We start from the raw sequence: 22,658 nt of genomic DNA, 5'->3' as shown, positions 1-22,658 counted from the left end.
GTGGGATGAGAAGTAGAAATACTGAGAAGTCAGGGGTGGGGTGCTCGCAATCAAAACTCTGCTTGAGAAGATAGCATTTTCACGTCTATCTAGAGAGATAGCATCATAATTTTCATGGCAGTAGGTGGTGAAGACACAATACGTGACTGTAACAAAGGAAAACATCCAAGAACATCAGAAGCACCGGCTGAACAGACTGAAGCCTTCCCAGAACCAGTTGCTTACTAACAGATACACCAGGACCTGGCACCCTGTGAGGTAGCAGGTGGCTACCGCCAAGATGAGTAAGACCAGCCTGCTGCCATCTGGGTGGGGCTTACATTCATCGTGGGCATTCTCTTTAAATGAACAGATGAACATCAGATAAATATCTTAGCTCCTGGTGTTTTTCCTGAACTTGGACCAATTTGAGCCTCTAAAATTGCTTGAGTTTGTATGTAATTAATCTTGCTAGAAACTATGACTTCAGGTTATATGCAAGAGTCAAAAACAATGAATTCATTCACAAAACATGTCATGCCCTTTTGCAAGCACAAAATGTTTACCTTTTGTGTAAGGGAAAATTCGGCCCCTTAAAAATATCTTATGAGGGAGAGACATTAGTCTGAAGAGAAAGAGAAGACCATTAAGAATTGGACACTAGGAAGAACAGTCAAAATAGGACACTAACATTTTCTTAAAAAGTGTACATGCTTTATCTTTGCTTTGCTGGAGAATAGAAAAGAGAGGAAGGCTCTCAAAGCTTATGGCCCCTTGGCATCCCACCCTTCTCACTGGAAATGTCTGGTTCCACATCTTTGTGACACACTTTTGATTTGTATGTCTCAGCGTCTGTCACATAGAGATGTTTGATTATACTAATGGAAGAGTTATAATTGGTGTAGGGGATATACCAGTAAACAAAGATAAAGTCCCTGATCTCCAATAGATATATAAATATTTGAAGGAAAGAATGTTTATGTGGTGCCGGGGTGGCTTAGTTGGTTAAGCATCTGACTCTTGATTACAGCTCAGGTCATGATTTCGGGGTTGTGAGATTAGGCCCCATATCCTGCTGCATGTTGGGCATGGAGCCTGCTTAAGATTCTCTCTGTCTTTCTCTCTCCTTCTCCCTCTGCCCTGTCCCAGGCTTGCTTGTGCTTGCACCCATATGCTCTCACACTCTCTCTCTTAAAAGAAAAATGTTTAGAAGGGGAAAGAAAGGTAAATGGAGAAACTTACAGAATGACAATTTTAGAGTAGTTTTTTAAATATAAAGATATCAGGGAAAGACTCTTTGGTCAGGCAACATGCAGCAGAAACCTGAATGATATGAGAAAACATTCTAGGTAGATCTCTATGAACAATGGTTCTAGGGGGAATAAACAGCAAGTGCAAAGATCCTGGGGCAGGTACGTGGCTAGTGTTTTTTATAGTTATCAGGTGTCATGTGCCTAAAACAGAATAAGCAGGGGCAGAGTTGGAGGAAATGAGATCAGAGAGGTGAACAGGTGAGTAGAGAGATTATGGATGCGAATTTTAGGGAATATTAAGAAGTTAGAATTTTATTCTGAATAAGATGGGTATTTTTTCAAGGTGGAAAATGATGTGAGGACACTTATGTTTTGAAAGTGATCTTGGGCAAAGAGAAAATAGGTTTACACCAGGAAAGTTTAGATTAGATGAGGAAAATAATATTTGAGTTTTAAAGCATTGAATCATTGGAAAAATTTATCAAAAAGCAATAAGAAATCTCATTTCCCAGAGATACTTTGGAAAGACCATGTTTATTTGACATAAACTAGCACTCAGAAAAAAGGATCAATGTGCTTCCCCCCAGCCATTTAACCTAATCCAGTCAATTTGATTAACCATGTAATCAAACTACTTTAGTAATTAAGACCACCAGGAAAACTGGAATATATTCAGCTCTTCAGTATATTATTTTTTATCAGTAGGTACTTTCCAGGGGAAATATCTATTTTACTGTCTTTAGAACAGTGGTTCTGCTATATTTGGCCCATGAACAATTTCAGTAGATCTTCAGTTATTTATTCTAGAAAAAAAATTTTTGTTGTTTGGAAAGAACATCAGCAGGACTGACTAGGACCCGAAGCAACTTGAGTGGGTGCCTGATTTAATATTCTCTCAAAATAATATTTACAAAATAGCCCAATACTCATTTCACTGGGGATGCAGAAAAATGAATCTCTTATTAAATATCGTATATAAACCGGGTTCTTACCAATTAGTTCCTTTTCAGTGGCCAATTAGAACATTTGCTGAAGAGTATCAGCAACATGTTTTTCCAACCTTCGGTGATTTTTTTTAACTCCTTTTTTCCTCTGCTTTTTCTAAGCTTCAATTTGTTGTGTCATAATAAGGTGTTTAAAATTTAGATGACAAAATAAAACACGCCTCTAAAGAGCATTGTGCTGAACACTTTTCATTGTCAGAATTCAGCCATGATCATGACTTTCAGCTGACGACCATCCTGCCACTTCCCAAAGGTACTCAACTATAATAGGTTTGTCCTAGTAGGAAATGTTTTCCTTCTTCCTCAAAGACACTGAGAATGGGATCAATGCACATTGATTCTTGTGACATTTTGGTGGCCTTTATAGATTAGTGATAATTAGTTGCCAAGTTGACTATCCTCAGATGAACATGTTGCAGATGATAATGCTACACAGAACTTGCCCAAGGGCATGGAATGACTTCTCAGGCCAACTGAGACTGAGGGCAGGGTGAAGCTGTGGGAGAGCTGTCTCAGACTCCTACTTCAGCTGGTGTTTCAGTCATCCCTGAGACGACGGGTGGCTGTCCTTCCATTCTTGTCAATTGTTGCTTGAGAGGCTTATTTTATGTCTTGTTGAGCACAATGCCCGCAAGAAGTAAGGGTTTAATTCTTGGTTGTTAGTTTGGGTTTCTGTGTGTTTTATATGATGATGGATGCTCTAGTTATTTCCAGAAACTGGATTTGGGGGTTAGATGGTATTTGTACTTGTTAACTGAGGCTTTAGAAAAGCAGCATGTCTCCAGTGTCCAGAATGCTCACCCTTTTCCCTGGGTCCAGGCAGAAGAGCCACATAGTCCCTCCCACCCTGCTCTTCCTCACCCACCCCAGACTTATTGGGCAGATGCTCTAGCAACTTAATCTGTTGAGGGTTGGTCCATTTACATACATTTCCACCAATAACAAACCCAAGTTCCATGTTAGTAAGGGAAGAAGTCAGTTCTGGAAAGAGAAAGTGAAGATGCCTCTCATTCACCTCTAGGAATTTCTGGTAGATCCCTAAACTAGATGAGACAAAGAACTGACAAAAATTCCCTATTGCCAGCGAACAAGATCTAGGCTGCTGGTAAAATTCTAACCATCCATTTCTAGCTCTAAGCAGTTTATTCTGTCCGAGCTGATGGTCCATCCCACCCCTGTCACTTGAGTGGTCCTGGGAGGAAGCTGGTGTTGGTGACCTTTCGGTAGTGTTACATACATAGAGCCTGAGGTGAGAGTAGCTGACTGGTAACTCCTTTGCTACTTATCCCTTTACTTATTTGCATAATATAAAAATACAGACGGGTGCCCAGCCTCCACATATCATGACACCAAGGGAGATGACCCAACCTGAATCTGGAATCCCACTTTCCTGAGAGTGGCATCTGGTCAGCACCACACATTCTCAATGCCACAGCATGGACTACACAGTGGTGAAAATAACCATTCTTCCCTAAGCAGATGAAACCTGAGCCTTTTATTTCATAATACTCATCAATAAGTAAACAGGTTCTTTTATGCTAACATACGAGAGAGGGCTACTTCCCATACTCAGCCTCCATCCTGCCTGCCTGCTCTCACTGAAATACCAACAACCGCCACACTTCAGGGCCACTCTAGTGCTGGAGGCCCTCACCTCTCCCTGTCCCCTGGCTGTCCTAGGGCCTATATCTTGTTCCCCAGAGGCTCAGGCTTAGGGACTTTCATTTCCTCTCAGGGCCAAGCCACCCCCCCCCCCCATGGCGTGAAGTATCCATGAGCTTCTTTGGCAGCTGTGGAGATAGGGTTTCCATAGAATTTGCCTAGATTCTGGAATTTCCTACCCCTGGGGGTTTCTGGTTAATTCATTGGCAATAGTGAGTGCCCGAGGATAACTCTTGGTTTGTTTTAAGTTTCTTCCTTGACTGATATAAGCCAGCTCAGGAAGCAGTTCACATACACTGGTGCTAGATCTATAAACTGTGAACTGAATTCTGCCTTTGGCCGACTCTTGTCCAACTCCCACCACTTCCCCATTGTAGCTTCTCTTAAGACATAGCCATGCTTCCCTTCTATAACCCTAGTAAATCCTGCCAGATTGACAAAAGGGGAAAAGGATGATGATGAGTTCTTATACATTTTCATATGCAGGGTATAAACCAGTTATTGTCCTCTGAGAGACTCCTTACAGTGTTCCTATGGGACCAGAGCAGTTATCCCGCTCCAGGGTTCATAAGAGGAAAATATCATTCTTTTTCTTTCCTGCTTCCAAAAAAGCAAACCCAAAACAAAAACAAACCCTCAATGAAGTGAATTGAAAATGGAGTCAAGGGAGCAGAAGCTTTCTGTCTTTCAGCTCAACACTTGGTGATCGGCTTGATTGCATTTTCCACAGCCCCTCCCACAAATCTCATAGGCACAGACTCATTCCTCCATTAGTATTTGGCTGGGGAGGCTGAAAAGACAATGAGAAGCGCAATCTGGTGAGATTGCCAGAGTTAACAACCTCTTGTGTGCAATAAAACCAGACAGCATTTTTGATGGACCACATTCTCATTGCATTTAAACAGCCTTGGAAAACTTCCATGGCTACTGATTTCAAATAAGAAAACATCCTGGAGGGAAGCAGTGCAAAGATGTGTCCTTTGGGTTCATGTCTAACATTCATGGGGCCTAGTGTAAGCATACAAGTGGAGGCCCACATTCCACATGCTTAAATACTTAAAAGTTATGATTCAAGCTTGAAAACTCTTAAATAAAACATAAAATATGTTCTATCATTGCTCCACAATATTTTTATTGATAATTTAGATGCTGTGTTCAAATTTAGGAGTCTCTGACTCCTTGGAGTTCCATCTGGAACACAATGGCCAGTGATAGCTGGCCTCTCACTGCTCAGCCCACTGTCCACGGTCCCAGGTCCACACTTCTCTCCTCATACTCTGGCTCAATCCTGCAGTGTGTGTGGCCTCTCAAACTCATGTATGTTGCTTTACCCCATGTGTCAAAGTTTCACTGACACTCTCACCAACTGCCCTCCCTGGGTCACTCCTTTGCCTAGAGGTGTGCCCAGTTTGTAGGTGGACAGACACCAGGAAAGAAGCCTTACATAGATCCTGGAAATGGACTCTGGCTGGTTGAAAAGGGCACTCCAGGGTCCTGAGAACCCAAAGAATAATTGAGGGTGTATGTGTGTGGAAACTGTTCCTTTGGCCTGGTGGATTCTTCTTCCCATGAACAGAAGCACTGTTGAAAGACCAGGTTGAGCCTTATAAAACATAGGGCACAAAGCAGTCAGCCCTCATGCTTGGATTTATGGTTAGTATATATAAAGTAGGTCCTTTAGAAGAGAATGTTTCACTTAGAAAGTAGACATTTGCCGCAGTACCTGCAGATGCCAGGACAACAGGGGAAGGTACTCTTTGCCTCATATGTTAATGAGAATAGAAGTCTAATTACAATGGTTCTGAATTCTGAATGCACAGTGACATCACTTGGAAAAGATTCACTATGACTCCACACATAGAAATTCTGATTTAATTCATCTAGGGTGGGGTCCAGGCACAAATATTTTTTTAAAAGCTCCCCAGGTGATTCTGTGTGGAGCTAGGATGGAGAGCCATTGGGGCCAGCCTAACAACTTTGCTTCTTGTTAAGGCATTAGCCCTTGTGCCTAGCCGGAGAATTCAAAACCATCATGACCCCAGAGATGTTTATATCCAGAGAAATGAAGCCCCTAAACTGTAGGCAACAATCCACTTGTGATCACAACAATCCAGTTGTGATTGCTCTAAGCAGGTTCTGCCAATGGTAAGCAGAACCCTTATCTGGCATCTCTACTGTGCTCCAGGCAGGACGAAATTTAAAATATTTAACATTTTAACAACCACTATAGTAATCAATCCCAACAGACTCTAACTGCAGAATACTGTCAGCCTTGAGTGTCTGACAGATTAATCTAGTTACTCCTCCCAGAAATCCTTGAGGAGGGACATTACAGTGAACATTTGTCAGGTGACTTTCAAGAAGGTGGGGAATCTGAGACTCACACTCAGGTCTTCCAGTTGTAGCTTCTGAAACCAGTCTGTTATACCAGGCAGCTTTCCATAGCCCTTCTGTTTGGCACGAGCTGAGTTCTACAGCTTATAACATAGGCTTAAGCCAGAACACTTGAAGGAAGGCATATTACTGGGGTCATATAAAACACTATCTAAAAAATGGATCGTCTGGCTTAAATCTACACAAACACGATGAGGGAAATGGCAGCTCAGAACCTCTATTTGAATGACATTTATTTCTGAGACTAGAAATTGGCTTTTTAATTCTGAAGTTTATGCATGAATTCTGACCTATGCTCAGGACTGTGCTGAACAATTGGTCACATTCATGTCCTCCAAATATGGGATCTGTGATTTTGAGATTGTAGCTACAATGTGACCCGTGTTAAGTGTATGTATCTGATACTTACACAGTATGAGTATCTGATACTTCAAAATTATGAAATCATAGGACAGAAACGGATCTTTCATGGCTATCTAGTCTACCTCTGTTTCTGGGAAAGTCTGCATACAAGTCATCCCAGACACAAAACTTTCCCACTTGGAATACAATTTCTTTCTTTGCTCAGTAGGGGGGCCTTCTATTCAAAGCTCAGGTCCAGGCCTATCTCTGTGGCAAAATAATTCACTGCAACTCTCTCTCCACAGTAGGGGAGAGTCAAGTTCCGGGAATTGGAATTTTATGCAATGTAGGGGAGATATTTTTGTGATCAGGAACACAAAGCTATGTAGAGTTTAGTGGAGTTACTGGATCTTGGAGATTTGGGCACCTTTCCTCTAAGATCCTGTTGGGCAGTTTTCCAGACCTGCTTTCCTAGAATGCTTCCTGGTTGCAGCATGATGCTCCCACCTGCCCTAGAAAACTCCACAAAGCCCAGCAGATTCCGGCACCCTCTGTGTCTGGTAAATCTGCTTTGGCTCTTCTGCAATATGTATGGGTATTGTTTATTTGCTGGTTTATCTATTTATGTGCCCATCATTACAAAAGGATTTTAAAGAGAATTTTGTTCTTTGCATACATTGTTCCCTTTCTTCACCTCCACTTTTTCTCACCTCCTCTGCCGTAATTGCAACCTGCCCCAGTTGCAATCTGTCCCAGCTGTGATTTGGCAAAATCTTGTACTTATACCTGAATCATACAGTTCATTGGGTTTACCATACATTATCTTGTTTTAAAATATTTATGGGTAAATCTCGTCTCTTTAGACTGTAAGTTTCTTGGGGGGAAGAGACCGTGTTTTATACTTTTTCTCTATTTCCCCACATACTTTTATAGTACTAAGCATCAAATAAATGCCCAATAATTATTTGTGGATTGGCTGACTACAAATTCTCATAGATTTTTATATAACTTAAAGTAATATATTGATTAAGGTAGGGTAGGTTTAATAAGGGAAGGTTTCTTAAGGAGGTGTGCTCAAAATGTTTGATTTTTGAAGAAGAAAAGAAGGGCTATTTGATTGGAAATGAGGGAATCTATATAGGATTAGAATATATTAGAATATATCCATATATATCAGAGGAATAGAAAATTAGAGATATTTGTTTAATGACACTTTTTTTTAAAGATTTTATTTATTTATTTATTTATTTGTCAGAGAGAGAGAGAGAGAGAGAGTGCAGAAGCAGGCAGAGTGGCAGGCAGAGGCAGAGAGAGAAGCAGACTCCCTGCTGAGCAGACAGCCCAATGCAGGGCTCAATCCCAGGACCCTGAGATCTTGATCTGAGCCAAGGCAGAGGCTTAGCCAAGTGAGTCACCCAGGTGTCCCTAATGACACTTTTAAAAAATTTATTAGGAGAAATAGGAGTTTATAATGAATATTTTTAATGAAATATAACACCCTGAGGATAAGGACATCTGTAGGTTGGTTGAATGAAGTATTTTGGGTAAGACTTTTAAAACCATGGTTGTGATTTTAAAAGTAACTAGAGTATAGTGATATCTGATGATCAGTGGGTAACTCCCCCAAATGGGTTCAATGGAAAGAGCAACACACACACACACACACACACACACACACACACACACACCAATAACAGATGGATCAATGATGAATCAAAATTGCAGGAACTCCTTCAGGCCTTGACAAGTCTCCAAATGATGACGCCCCAAGAATGGCAGCTCCCCTTGCCTTCACAGGCCTTTTTGTGTGTGACAAAATGGCTTAGGAGCTCACACAGGAGGAGATGTTTTAGATTTCACATTTATAATTTCTATTCATTTCTGTTTGTGTGGTGATGGGGAGGGTGATGAGAACCTGTAGCATGGGCCTGGGTTCTCCATGCATAGCATCTTTCCCCCAGATGTGTAATAGGAGAAAACCACAGGAACAACAAAGCTGCAAAGAAGTCCTGATAGCTTTAAGAATCACAGCGTGCATAAGCATCTGTCTCAAGTCTGGTAGAAGGGCAAGGAGCATAAAGGAGACAAACACAGCATTTTACAGATTCCTTATGCCAATCCCAGTTAAGCCAAATCCTGCATCCTGCCTCTGCTACCACGGGGGGATTTGCAGGGTATTACAAAATCCAGGAGTGTCAGAGGGCAATAAGGGAGCCTAAGCTCCAGGCTTCTTTTATACGGACACAGGCTGACTCACTGTCTCATCACTTTCTTATAGACCGTTCTGGTGGGCAAGAACCAATTTTATTTCTCAGTTCACCCTCCAGCTGTGTGTTGAGAACTTAGTATATATTATTTCCATCATCTGATAGCCTGGATGTTTGTCATTTTTTTCTCTTCCAGTGCACAAAGCACAGTGTGGGTAATGTGGTAGGAACTAGGGGAAAACATCCTGATTGGCTGATTTTTATTTTTTAAAGTACGTCTTCTCAATAAAACTGGGCCTCCCCTTGTCTCCCCATCACTGACCCCTTTCAGCCCAAGACTTCACATTGCCTGGGCACTAGGTAAATTTTTACTGAAGCTCATTTTAATATTATTCATTTTTATGGTAATAAACACCTGGCTAGTACGTTCATTAGTTTAGATAAATAAGGAAGCTTTTTATTAGAGAAAACTTGAATTAACCCTTGTTATATTTTGTTTCAAACATAGAGGAGTAAAGGCCTGTGTGGGATGATCAGTAGCTATAGGTTTTATCCATTCTCAGGAAGTTTTCTCATCTCTCCTACTGTATAAAGGATATGTCACCTCCAGCCATGGGAGTAGGCTGTAACAAGACAAGCCAGATATTACCCTAGCTTTAAAGATACAGTTTAAAATTGGGCATACGAGCCAAGCAGGACCAGTCAGAATCTTTCCCTGATTTTGTTACATGGGAACCAGGCTAACGGAGTGACCTCTTTCAGAGCGGATATGAGTCTGAAACTTCCTTCAGTCATTTTCTTGGGGTACTCTGAAGGAGGCTTCATTGTGAGGTCTTCTAGGGCAGCAAACAAGTAGGGCCAAGAGAAGAAGGCAGTGAAGTTGGGTTGGGGAAAAGCGTCAGACAAATATTGGATGTTTATTGATATCCGGATTTAGTCGTACTTAAAGTCAGTGCCTCTCTTGGATTTTCTACATACAAGAGTTAATAATTACCTTCCCCTTTTGCTTTCTTACCTACTCACTCAAACTTTTTGTTTGCTGCTGACAGCCAAAGGAATCCCGTTTAACATTATCTGTGGAATACCTAGGTAGATTATACAAATCAACTTGGTCAAATTTGGTTTATTTTACCAGAATTTCTTTCCCTAAAAGAAGGTTCCTAATTGAGGGTACTAAGTGTCTGAATTGAAGAAGTGGTCCATTTTTGTTTCTTTGACTGTTACGAGTATTAAGTCAATCATATAAAGCTCTTTGCACTTAGCACGTGGCTCAAATTGTTTGTTAACTATCATCATTATCTCTTCATCCTATGTGCTTAGCAGAAGTTATTGCAATAGAGACTAGGTTGAGAAATTGCCTGGAGGTTGGAGAGTGGTAAGTCTATATGCTGCGCAAAAGTATTTAGCAGGTGGATTTGGGGTTTCGTCTACATAACTATAGTATATGGAATATAATGTGCTTCATGAGATTGTTGTTTTTTGTTTTAAGAAGTCGCCTCTCTGTCTATTAGTGTTCTCAAAGTCTTTCCAAGTCAGTTACATAAGTGTATTTGGGGGGAGTTGGCAAAATTTACTTTTACATGGAAACACAATATATCATTTTGACTATATACACAAGGAGAGACAAGAGGTGGCTTATTGATAGGCGGTAGACCACGCCAAAAAACAAACACAATCCTAGCCTTTTTCATGTGCTGTGGTCCAGATAACCAATAAACTCACTTTAACAAAATAAAATAAAAATTTCTGTCACTTCTGGAAAATTTTAAAGAAATTTAAAAATTATTCTAAAGAAAATAGTGAAGTGAGAATTTTAAGGAAATTTAAAAATTTATTTTTAAGAAAACAGAAGAGTTAGCCATGGAAATTAACCCTAAATTAAGCAAAAGCTGTTGACACAGTACACTGAGAAGCATGCAAGTCTTTCCTCTGACTCATGAAGCAATTAAAATCAATTCTGGTGAATAAATCGGTTGTAATAGGGTAGGTAACTACAGTTATCATAATCTAGGGAAGATTCAGGGAAAAGGCAGAAATTGAGAAAATTCCAACTTAAAAAAAATCAACTATTTTTGCCCCAGAGGATGCAAGTTGAAAACGTCTTTGTGTTTTTCCACCCACAATTTTATTTCTGTTCTCACACCCCACCCTCCTTTACATGAATATTAAGGACTAAGGCTTTAGCAACAGGCTTTGGTGATGGGGGAGGCAGGGGTGAAGGGAAAAGTGTTGTGTATGGCTTTTCATATGTTAATAAGTTGATTCCATGACAACCATTGAAAAAGAGGGGCTGGAAACAAAAGCTACAGCCAGAGAGGATCAGTGCTCTTTCACTGGCACTGTGAGAATAACAGCCAAGACTCCCCCCTCTGAAAGGTATCTGATGGCCGCTTGTCAAAGGGCTTTGTTTTAATAGTGCAGAGTCAGTATATAATTAATGCAGTTTTATGAGCCCAAATTTCACCCTCAATGATGCTTTCCTTATAAAAGCTTCTAAATAAGAATCTGAAACCAAGAGAATGTGTCACTGCTTCCAGTAGGGACCTGGAATGTGCATGGACTATCAGTTCCTGTGATCTTGCATTTCAGTTTTAAGTAAAAAGGTCAAGGGCTTTTATCTCTGAGTATAAGAAGGCGTTCAGAGCTGGGCACTGGGGGAAGGGCAAAGGGAAAGGCTTGCTCTTCTCTCCAGGCAGTCTTTGAACATGGTGCAGCACGTTATCCCCAGCGACATGTTGAAACTGCGCAGGACGCACCCGCCGACCAACCCGAGGACACTATGGCATTCCTGGGCTCTCTTAACCAATGAAAAGAAATCCTGGCTGGCTGTTTATCCTTCCAGAAACATGAAGTGACATCCTCATGCCAGATTTCCTAATGTCTAGTACAGCTAAGTTTTTACTTTAACTTAAGTAGTTACACTTATCAATTAGCTGTTGTATCATGCTACACAATGCATTCCTTCTAGGCAGTTCTAAAATACTGTGAAGTGTTGCATTCAGGAATTATGCTGACTTTACTAATTTTCTGTCCAGCCTTGTTTTTTTCTAATGTGTATTGCCGGTCTTTGATTGAATTCTATTAAATTCCTCTTATTTGTCCCCTTTAAGTGGTTGCCAAAAACTTGCCATGAGTAACTTGTGATACAGTGTTTTCTCTGTTTGGGTGGACACAAGAGCTTTCATCACAACGGAATGCTTATGGAATTACATATTTCAAAGGACACTAACATGAAAATACAACTTCATTCAGAGTCAGGTCACAATGATGAATAGTAATGCCAAAATGATCCCTAAAAGAACTTTCAATTTACTTTTAAAAGTATTGGCTTTGGTCTTCACTGTAATTCATGGTTTTTTTTACTCATAAACTTCATGAACTTAAAAGAATCTCACTTTCATGCTCTTAGTGACTGTAGCTGTGTTGTTCAAGGAAAATAAAAGAGATATTGTAGCTGTGATAAGTCAGAATTTGAGATCTGACAATATTGTTACCATGATTGTATCAAAATATGCCAGTTTCATAAAATGATCTCATTTCCAAATGCATATTTTACATAAAGTTTGCAGCATGGAATTTACCATTGTCCAATATTTTGGTAAAAATTATTGAACCATTCATTCATTCAACAAACTTTTAATAAATGCTTATTGTGGACCAGAACTGTATGAAATTCTGTAGGTACAAAGGTGACAAGATGATCGCTTTTCTTGAAAAATTTATAGTTTAGTGAAATGGATGATTATATTAATAGATAATTATGGCTTTTGTCATTTTTTACATCTCATCCCTTCTGAAATTAAGATTTGATGTGGCTTAAATAGACATACATGACAAAATATTTTTTAAAAATGAAGATGAATAGGTGAAGTAAAATCAAGACAGAAAATAAAATGAAATGAAAGTCTGAGTCGGGTGAGCTCTAGACACACATAAAATCCTATATGTTTGCCAGAAGCGACTCACAGATTTAACCTTGAATTTTTTAGTAGCCAGTCTAAAAAGCATGGTTTACAAAATTCATGGTGTACATAAGAACAGAGCCAACAGAAACTAATGATGAGCCAAGATTTTACTTGTATTGAGATACAAGAGAAATTCCCCTTACGGATCTGTATAAAGAGTACGTAGTTGGCTTGACCACAAATAGCCGGGCTCTGCACAGTGCAACCTTTCTTCCAATGCACACACACACTCACACACACAAACACACACACACACACACACACACAGCAACCCAGCCTCCCAATTACAAACATTATGGCCACGGCTAATTGGCCTGCAGATGGGAGGGCACTTGACTCAAGAGTAACTGATGTTTACAGACTGACCGGTGGCCTACAAGGACATCTGACAAAAAGCTGTGCTCCAAAGGGATGATCGAAGTTGAGAGGAAACAATCGGATGTTTTCTTTTGGAGCATTTGAAGATGAGAGATACACAGAGGGAGGCAATTGTTTGGAAGTGTGAGCAGGAACCAAAGGGCATGGAGAGAAAAGTTGGGTTGCAAAGGCCAAGAGGCAGCTGAAACAATAAATAGGCACAAAGTGAAAAAGGACACACAGAGCGAGGGATGAGGGGATGATTTTGTAGCGACGGAAACGGTGTAATCAATGAGCTCCTGCTGCTGAGCTGGGGTTTGAGATGGTCGCCGGAACCGTGGTGCTTTCTGGATGACAGAGCAGGTTTCCCAGGGGCCTAATTTTATTGTGGTTCTGCTTTTCCTTCAAGACATGGGTTTGTATTTGCTACTGGAGCTAACCTGAGAGAATTGCTGATTTTTGTCATTGTCAGAGAAGCCCAGGAAGTGACTGGTGGCATGGCCTGAGGTCCAAGCTCAATGAAGCACAGTGTGAAAAATCTACAAGGTGGCAAACAGCATAGTCTGATAGGTAGCCTCTGAAGGTCTGGCTTGACCTTGGAGACATTTTATTTTATTTATATATAATGATGGGATTACGTGCCTTCAGAAAATCTCCTGTAAGTATTATTTCTGTGATTTGTAAAGAAGTTCTTCATAAGAACTAATTGGCAGGATGTCTGGGGTTGTTCTGTGGAAAGCATATGGAGCACAGATACCTCCTACATCACTGATTGAGGGTTAATCTGTATGTGTTGCCTGTCAACAAACTGGAGAGTAGGCTGAGGTCCTTTTGTAGAAATTTTTAAAATATGGGTGCTTTTTGTCTGTCTATAGGTAGGTTGATCCATAGCTGGTGGGCTGGGGCAGCATTTCCAAACCAAACAAAACAATCTCCCAGTTCTAATCTTCAACACACAAATAAATACAAATCCAGAAACCCAAAGTTAGGTTCCATAAGACAGAGACACAATGATGTTTATCTATAAACATTTTAAAGTATGGTAGGCAATGATTGCCCCTCATGACCGTGTAACAAAATTTCATTATATCCTCATAGAAACTCTTGTCTGGTATGGCATTAGTTAGAAAGAACCTCAATTGAATTTTAGAGTTCAGCTGCCTACAGTGATGATTTTAGTTTTATTAATAATACAAATATCAAAGTCTGTTACGTATTGGAGTCCCCACCGATCATCAAGATTAGCGATATGGGAGAGATATAAAGGGCGGACTGGGAAGACCCAGGAAGGGAAACAATAACTCACCAGAACTGAAGGGGAAAGGGGCGTAAATCTGGCATGGAGCTATGATAAATGAGGGCCACATAAACAACCTACAAAGCTCTGGACCCCTGATGGTGGAGACCGTTCTCCAATTCACATCTCCCAGCTTAAAGTCTACAGCAGCCTTTACATTCTTCCGTTCCACTATGCATGCAGGAATAATTGTAATGTGGATGTAATCACATGTAGAAGTAGGCGAGGCAGATGAGGGGCTGATGTAGGACCGCTGTAAAAAAGGTAACACATGGGTGATGAAAATGGAGGAGTATCTGGACCAGAATCACAGAAGACACTGACTGCTCTAGCAAATTCAGATTGACACGTCATCCAGTAGTATTTAACCAAGACAGACATCAACTCACATAGGGAAAATTTTTAAAATACATGTGTCCAAGCCCTATCCTTTAAAAATCGGATCCTATAGGACTAGAATGGGATCTGACCTGTGTAATGCGATAATGTTTTCCAAATTTCTGGTCTGCTTCTTTGATTAATAGGATTGCATGCCCAAATTCTGGTTAGAGACTAATTCTTAGATATAAATTTCAGAACCACTTTGGGATCGTATCTCCATGTTACTTGGAATTTACTTGGTTTGTACTCATGCTTAACTTTTTAGACAACTGTATGTAAGTAAAATTCAAGATAAAGATTAGGCTTTTATTAAATTCCTAATTCAAAGAACCCATTCAAACACTAGGCTTGTTCTATTACATGATGATGTTATTTATTTGTGCCTAACACAATATGGAAACAATAAAAACAACCTATTGGATTTAATTGATTTTGTGAAGAATAAGGATTCTCAAATATGATTTTATTACACTTTCTTATTTTCTCCTTAATTTTCCTTTGGCTGAGTCGAGCTACCTGCCTTTCAAAATTAAGACTTCTAATTTACTAGCAAGATATTGAGGGGTTGAACCTAAGAAAGTTTCCAAATGTTTTTTGATTCACTAATTTAGAGAAGATTTCCTATATTTTAAAAGCTTTTACACTAAAAAGAGAAAACCACCAAAAGGCGTGACTTTGCAACTTCCTGATTAGAAATTTTTGTCATCTATGTCTCTACAGTGGATAGACCATTGGGCTTCATATCAAGAGAATGATCTGGTTCTTCATGTATTAAAGTTCGCTGTTGGACAAGTGTCTTATTTTTGTTTTAATCTTTGCTATACTTGTCTGCAAAATAGATGGAATGGTATCTCTGAATAAAGGATTTAAAAAAAAAAAGAATTAAATTAAATAAAATTTAATATCATGCCACTCATAGTCCTTGACCTGGTAGGTATTCAATAATTATTTTCCTTTCCCTGACTTTAAAAAGTTGGGTAAGAGAGAGAGAGCACTGTTAATGCCAGCTAAGATTTGACTCAGTCGTTCTTTTTGTGGGGAATTGTGAATTGATGCAGTTTTGGTCATTGTAGGACCATCTCCTTTTTGAGATGACTTCTCTAGCCTAAAAAGTTTCAGATTTTGAATGACATGTGAAACTGTTTAAAATTCCAATGATGGTTTTCCTTTCATTTTGTATGATCTCTACAGATGGAAAGTGAAGGGGAAAATTGAGGCAGCTGCCGGAATAATTCCAGCCAAACCAAAAAGAGGCTGCAATTGTGTGAATTATTATCAGCAAAAGTGGTCCTTGGCCTAAATTATCCAAATAATTGCCACAATTCTTATCCAACTTGGTGTACAAATACATAATTTCAGTATTGGAGAAACGTGAGGGATAGTATTCTAGCCAAATTTTAATTTTCGAATGGTTCTCTCATGAGCTTCCTTGCTTTGTTGGTTTAATAAGCTCATGGAATCACCTTATTAGTTTTCTGCCGATTATTGTGCCCTACTGGAGAAGGAGGTGATGTGTACCGAGTTTCAAAACAAAAGATGACTGGCACTTTAAAAATATTTCCTGAGGGACCAAGTTGTTTACATTTCCCTAGGGAGCAAAGAGTACTCTAGGCAACAGGAAGATTCTGAGGTCTCAATATCTGTGTTTCATGAATCTCAACAGAGTACTCAAAATAAATAAAACAGTCAGCCATTATTATATACACACATATATATATATGTATATATAAAAAACATTCAGATCCATAGGCACCAATATAGTTTTTTCCCCACAAATGGAAACATTTAGGATTATCTACATAACAACTAAAACTTCTGGATAAAAATTTAAAAAATACTATCAAATACTTAGATACTGCATCTATAAAATATTAAACAAGAGGTATTTTTAATATTCAAGAATTTGAAGCTATTAGAGCTACAACACCCAAATGTTAGACTAGAATATTAATGTATTTGTTTTGTAGATGTCTGCCCAAAATGAAGGTATTTGCAAGAGAGGAGTTTCTATAGAAGATGCTAATTAGATACAGTATGTTGTCAAGTGTTATAGGATGTGGGTACCTAATATAGAGAGGCAGTTGGAAATACAGAAAAAAAATGTTTGATTTGTTGGAATAAGTCTTATATTATGACTTACAAAACCTGGGGTTCTCTCCTGGTTTGAAGGTGGGACTTTGGAAAAGAGCCTTCTGTTGTGCCTCAGGATTGTCACTTGTGTTGTGGGTCTAAGAGGGCTCTGGAACCAGGATGGAGCTCAAATGCCTGGGCTCCAATTCCAATTCTTCATCTTACTTGTTGTCTGAACTTCAGAAACTTACCTGAAAATTTTGCAACTTAGTTTATTCATCTGTAAAACGAGGCATTTCTACTTCTCCTCCTCCTGATCTCATTGATTTATTTTGAGTCTTCTTGAATCATAGTAAGGCTTTTAGAATGGCGTCTGATCTGTAGCAAGTCCTGCTGGTAGTTTTGTAACAACTGGGTCCCATTCCAGCAGACTAATACCTTTTATAAAGAAACTCATTGAAAAATCTTCTTAAAAAAACTACCATTTAATTTTGAACATCTGTCAGAAAAGAAGCTCCTAGAAGAGAAATTAATATATGAGGAAAGCCAGCAAAAGCAGAGTGAGGAAATAGGAAGAAAGGTAAGGTCTTGGGTAACTGTTGGCACACGAGTATTTTTACTTATGTCCCTTTCCAACATCGCTATGCTTCACTCCTCATCTTCCAGATCCACTTATTTAAAAATATTTATTAGTACAGAGGATTTTTGAGGCCAGGATGTGGGTATAAGTCATGAAAACCTCGTGGAAAAAATGCAAATGGACAAGAAAATCAGAACTATGGGAATGTGGGTGTTATGAGTTTGGACACATATATATTTTTTCCCTTGGATAAGAAAGCTTCAAAAGGAGGGACTCTAAAGGAAAAGCTAAAATGAAAAGCTAATAACAAAGGCAGAATAAAGAAAGAGAATAGGGTAGGATGGAGAAGGATAAAATGAAAACAAGAGAAAGAAGTAACAATCATTTTATCATCTTCTTCAAAAAGGACTATAGAAGGAGAAAGACTCAGAAGGAAGAAAAATAGTAAGACAACCCCCACATTTTTTGGAAAGGCAGAAGGAAGAAAGAAGATGCTTAAATGCAGATACTAAAATTGAGGGCTCAGAAGACTGAATTTTATCCCACATAATATTTTATATCGAAGTTGGTAAGAGCTCTATCAGTTAGTGTTGATTAAATGGTATACCCAATAAAGTCAAAATGTAATTGCTCTGCTGCAGTTGAAATTGATTTTTCACTCAGTCTAGACTAGATGTTCCTATGTTCCAGGTTAGGAGGTGGAGAAAGGACTCTATTCATGTAGTCTTTCAGGGATCTAGGATGAAAACAACTTCCATCATCTTTAATACTGCTTTACATGAATGCTCTGGTTACCAGCATTTCAGGCAGTGGAAGGAGAAAGGATCTCATGATGTGTTGTACACCAGACCTGGAAAGAAAACACATCAGTCATTTCTGTATACTTGCCATTGGCTGGAACCTGGTCATGTGGCCCCAGTTAAATTCAGGGAAGCTTGTGAAACGTGGTCTCACTAAAAGGAAAATGTACTTTGGTCCATGGCTAACTGTCTCTGCCACAGTTGCTGACACTTAAAACCCAAAGATCACACACACATATCGATTTCTAGCTTCTCCCAAATGGAAGTATCTGGAAAGTTTGGTGGAACATCACATGTCAACAATTTGCTGGAGTCAAGTAGTAGCTTCCCTTTGCAAAGCCCATGCTGTCTCTGGGTTACTAGCATCCCCATCACTTCTACTTTTGCCCCAATCACAGTCCTACTTTACTTTACCCACATAGGATCAGCTCATGATTGAAGAGATTATAGTTAGAAGCCTTCTTAGTCATGTAATTGAGACCAATATATGTTTGATTTATTAAAAAATAAAAATAAGCAAATCAGGGAATAATAATAATAAAAAAGTTCTTTTGGACATTTTGTACTATCCTAAAGCACATTAATTTGCTCTCATTTGATATATTTATAATTTTGGGTCAAAGTCTTTTCTTTAAATATGTCTACCAGTTGGAGCTCAAAATCATCTGTTTTTTTTTTTCCCTACAAATCTCACACATAACATCATTCTTACAAAATGATATTTTTTAAAGTAAAAGGAGAATTTAAAGACATTTGTGAAGCAGTCTGAGAGAATCCTTCAGATTTTGATGATTTTCTCCCCATCATTTCCAATTGTCTCATCCACACCTAATTTTTAGTGAATAGCTCTACTGAATTATTCCAAAGTATTCAAGTTCATTTCCATGGAAACAATAACTTCTTTTTATTTCACCCTCATATTTCATCAAGTGAAACAGTATTTTTTTTAAATCGTGTAATTATAATAATAAATACGTTTGTCATAAATAAGTATAAAGACAAACACAACTGACTGTTGATAAGTATATTAGTTAAGATACAGCTTAAGTTGCTATAATAAATAAGTTCAACAGAGTAGGTTTTATGGTAGAAATATATTTTCAGAGGACAGTTCAAAATCAGGTGAGTGTAAACAATAACCCTTGAAGTGTTTTCTTTTCTTGCTTAGTTAAAGGTGAACTATGGTCTGCCTACATTGCAGTCCAAAAAAGGGGAGTGGGGGGAGGGGAAAGGACAGAGGCCAACACAAGCATATGTAGTTGCACTTGTCATTACTACACATGCGCTATTGGCCCAGACCTAGTTACGTGGTCTTACATAGCTGCTAGATGACTGGAAAATGTAGTCCATAGCTACATATCCACATAAAGGGGGAACATCTGCTACTTAAAGAAGGAGAGGATGAATTCTTGGCCCTAGCCATCTCTGTCCCCATAAACAAAGAAAGTACTTAACAGAAATAGAAATCAGTCTTGTATGATATTGTATTGATTAAATTTTGTTGCTTAACAGATCTTCCCAAACTTTGTTGCTTGAAACAACAAACATTTATTCTCTGCATGATTCTGAATTAGTTGAGTATGTCCAGCCTGGCTCCTTAACTGGGGCTGCATGAACTAGGGTGGTCTCACTAGGATAACCTGTTTCTGATTCACGTGGTCTCTTTCCTCTAACAGATTAACCCAGGTTTCTTCTCATAGATACCAAAGAGTTCCATAAAAAGCAAGAGTGTAAGCTCTGGAGGGATAAGCAATTTCCAAGCCTCTGCTTGCATACTTTCGTCAAAGTCCCATGGACCAAGACAGTACCTGGATATCCTCCAGATATACAGAGTGGAAAGATAAAGACCATCACACTGTGACAGAGGCAGCTATGTCACATTGCAGAGAAGAGTATGTGTAGTGAAGGGAGGCATTTGTGATGTTTTTGCAATCTACAACAACAGAGAAGCAATCTATTAACATTGAAAGTTTTATTTATTTATTTATTTATTTATAGAATGATAGAGTACGTGAGCAAGCATGAGCCTGGGGTAGGGCAGGGGGCAGGGTTGCAGGGAGGGGCAGAGGGAGAGAGAGAGGCAGAGAGAGAGAGAGAGAGAGAGAGAGAGAAAGAAAATCCTAAGCAGGCTCCACACCCAGTGCAGAGCCCAGAACCCTATGGGGAGCTCAATCTCAGGACCTTGAGATCATGTCCTGAGCAAAATGAAGAGTCAGGTGCTTAACTGACTGAACCACCCAGGTGCCCTTGAAAATTCAATTTTTTATAGAGAAAATTAGGAGTGTTGGTTATTTAGGCGAGGCTTTTAAATGAAAATCATGTACAATAGAGTTCCTATTTGCTATGATATTTGCTCCTCAAATGAGAAATAATTTCTTACCTTTATTCCTACTTAGAAATAGGAAAAAGTTTTTGTAGATAAGACCTCAAAAGGGTAAACCCCATTAAAAAGGTTGATTACCTGAATACATTGAGACAAAGAACTACATTCATTAGAAGACATAAATAACATGAAAGCTGAGCACAGATTGTCATGTTGAACTAAAGTGGATTATATAACCCCAAACTCCTAAAGATCAATAAAAAAATCAATAAGATAAACAACTCAATAGAAATATGGGGGCAGGAGGAGAGGAAGACTATCTGAATGTCACTTCACAGAAAAAGAAACTCAAGGGTCAATTGACATAAATAAAAACTCAACCTTATAAGACACAGAGGAAGGGTAAGTTGAATTCTCAGATACAATTTCAACTCTAAAGATTGGCAAATATCAAAAAGCCAGACAATAATGAATGTTGTAAAAGATATGAAGCAATAACAACTCGTGTATTTTGGACAGGAAATAGCATAAATAGTTTGGAAAATGATTTGGCACTATTTTGTAGAGTTAAAAATGTCCATACCCTATGACCCAGAAAATTACTCGTAGATAAACAGAGTAATTTCTACTAATGTGTATCGGGAAGCTTGTACAACAATGTTCACAGCAGCAATGTATGTAAAAGTGAATGTTTGGAAATAGCCTAAACGTTTATTGACATGAGAACATGCAAAACACTTTTATCCTTTTCATACCATGTCAGTTATACTGTGTGAAAAATCAATAAACAATAGCTACAAGTATCTGTGTGAGTGAAAAAATCTATTTTTGGCAGGATAATACAGTGGGTGTAACTTCTTAAAAACTTTTCAATATGCAACCCATGCAAAAATAATGTATTGCTTAGGGTATGTGGATATCATAAAAATATGTAAAAATTCCAGCATAGGGTGTGGTGGGGCAGGATAGGATACATGAACACATGAACATGTCAATGGTAATGCAGTATTTTATTGTATTATTCTTCATACTTTACATATATGTGATATACATTCTTTGGTATATATGCATACTTTTGTTTTTAAGAAAAAGAATGGTGGCATGTGGGCTGCTGTCACTTACATTTCTTTTTATTTTTAAAAGGTTTTTTATTTATTTGAGAGAGAGAGAGAGAGAGAGAGGGAGATAGAAAGCACGAGCAGGGGGAGAAGCAGAGAGAGAAGCAGGCTCCTCACTCAGCAGGAAGCCTAGTGAGAGGCTTGATCCCAGGACCCCAGGATCACGACCTGAGCCAAAGGCAGATGCTCAACCGGCTGAGGCACCCGGGAGTCCCTTACTTACAGTTTTAAATTAAGACTTCTCAAACTATTTCACTAAGCATCTGTTACTCCTAAGATCTGGGGATAAAATCAAAGCCCCTTGCTTTAAGCACAGAATGTCTTTGAATTCTCCAGTGACATTAAACACAATTGATCATTAATTTTGCTTTCTTCTCCATATTTCAGTGATTATTTTAATATTTAATAAAGCCATTACTCTAAAAATCTTGTAGAACTGAAGTTCTTAGAAAATGAATCATTTAATTCTCTATGGCTTTAAGGACTCTCAGAAAACTATAGAGTATTTTACATGGTAAACAGGGTTTGTTATATTATCATAGGAGGAAGTGTTTCAAGCTTTAAAATTCTGCAGTTGTTGTAGCGTAATAAAGAAAGCCTTACAAAGGAGAGACCAAAAAAAAAAAAAAGAAAAAAAAAAGCCATAGTATTGAAAGAACTTTGTATCTTTGATAAAAATTATCAAAAAAAGATAGACTCTCAAGTACATATTATTATCATGTCACATACTATATACTATTGCTTGTTTCATTGGCTACATGCTTTCCTAGAATGTAAGCTCCTTCTGGTCAGAGTTGTTCATTTTTTTATCCTCCTATTCAAAATAAGTAGCACAGAGAATGCTCTGTGGGTATCCCTCCCCTACCTCCCACCTCCCAGCTCTCTTAATAATAGCAAGTTATTTGATTACAAGTTTGGCAGTAGAG

This window comes from Lontra canadensis, unplaced genomic scaffold, assembly GCF_010015895.1.
Source record: "Lontra canadensis isolate GAN:19392208 unplaced genomic scaffold, GSC_riverotter_1.0 scaffold14, whole genome shotgun sequence".
Lineage (NCBI taxonomy): Eukaryota > Metazoa > Chordata > Mammalia > Carnivora > Mustelidae > Lontra > Lontra canadensis.
This window is presented reverse-complemented; position numbering follows the sequence as displayed.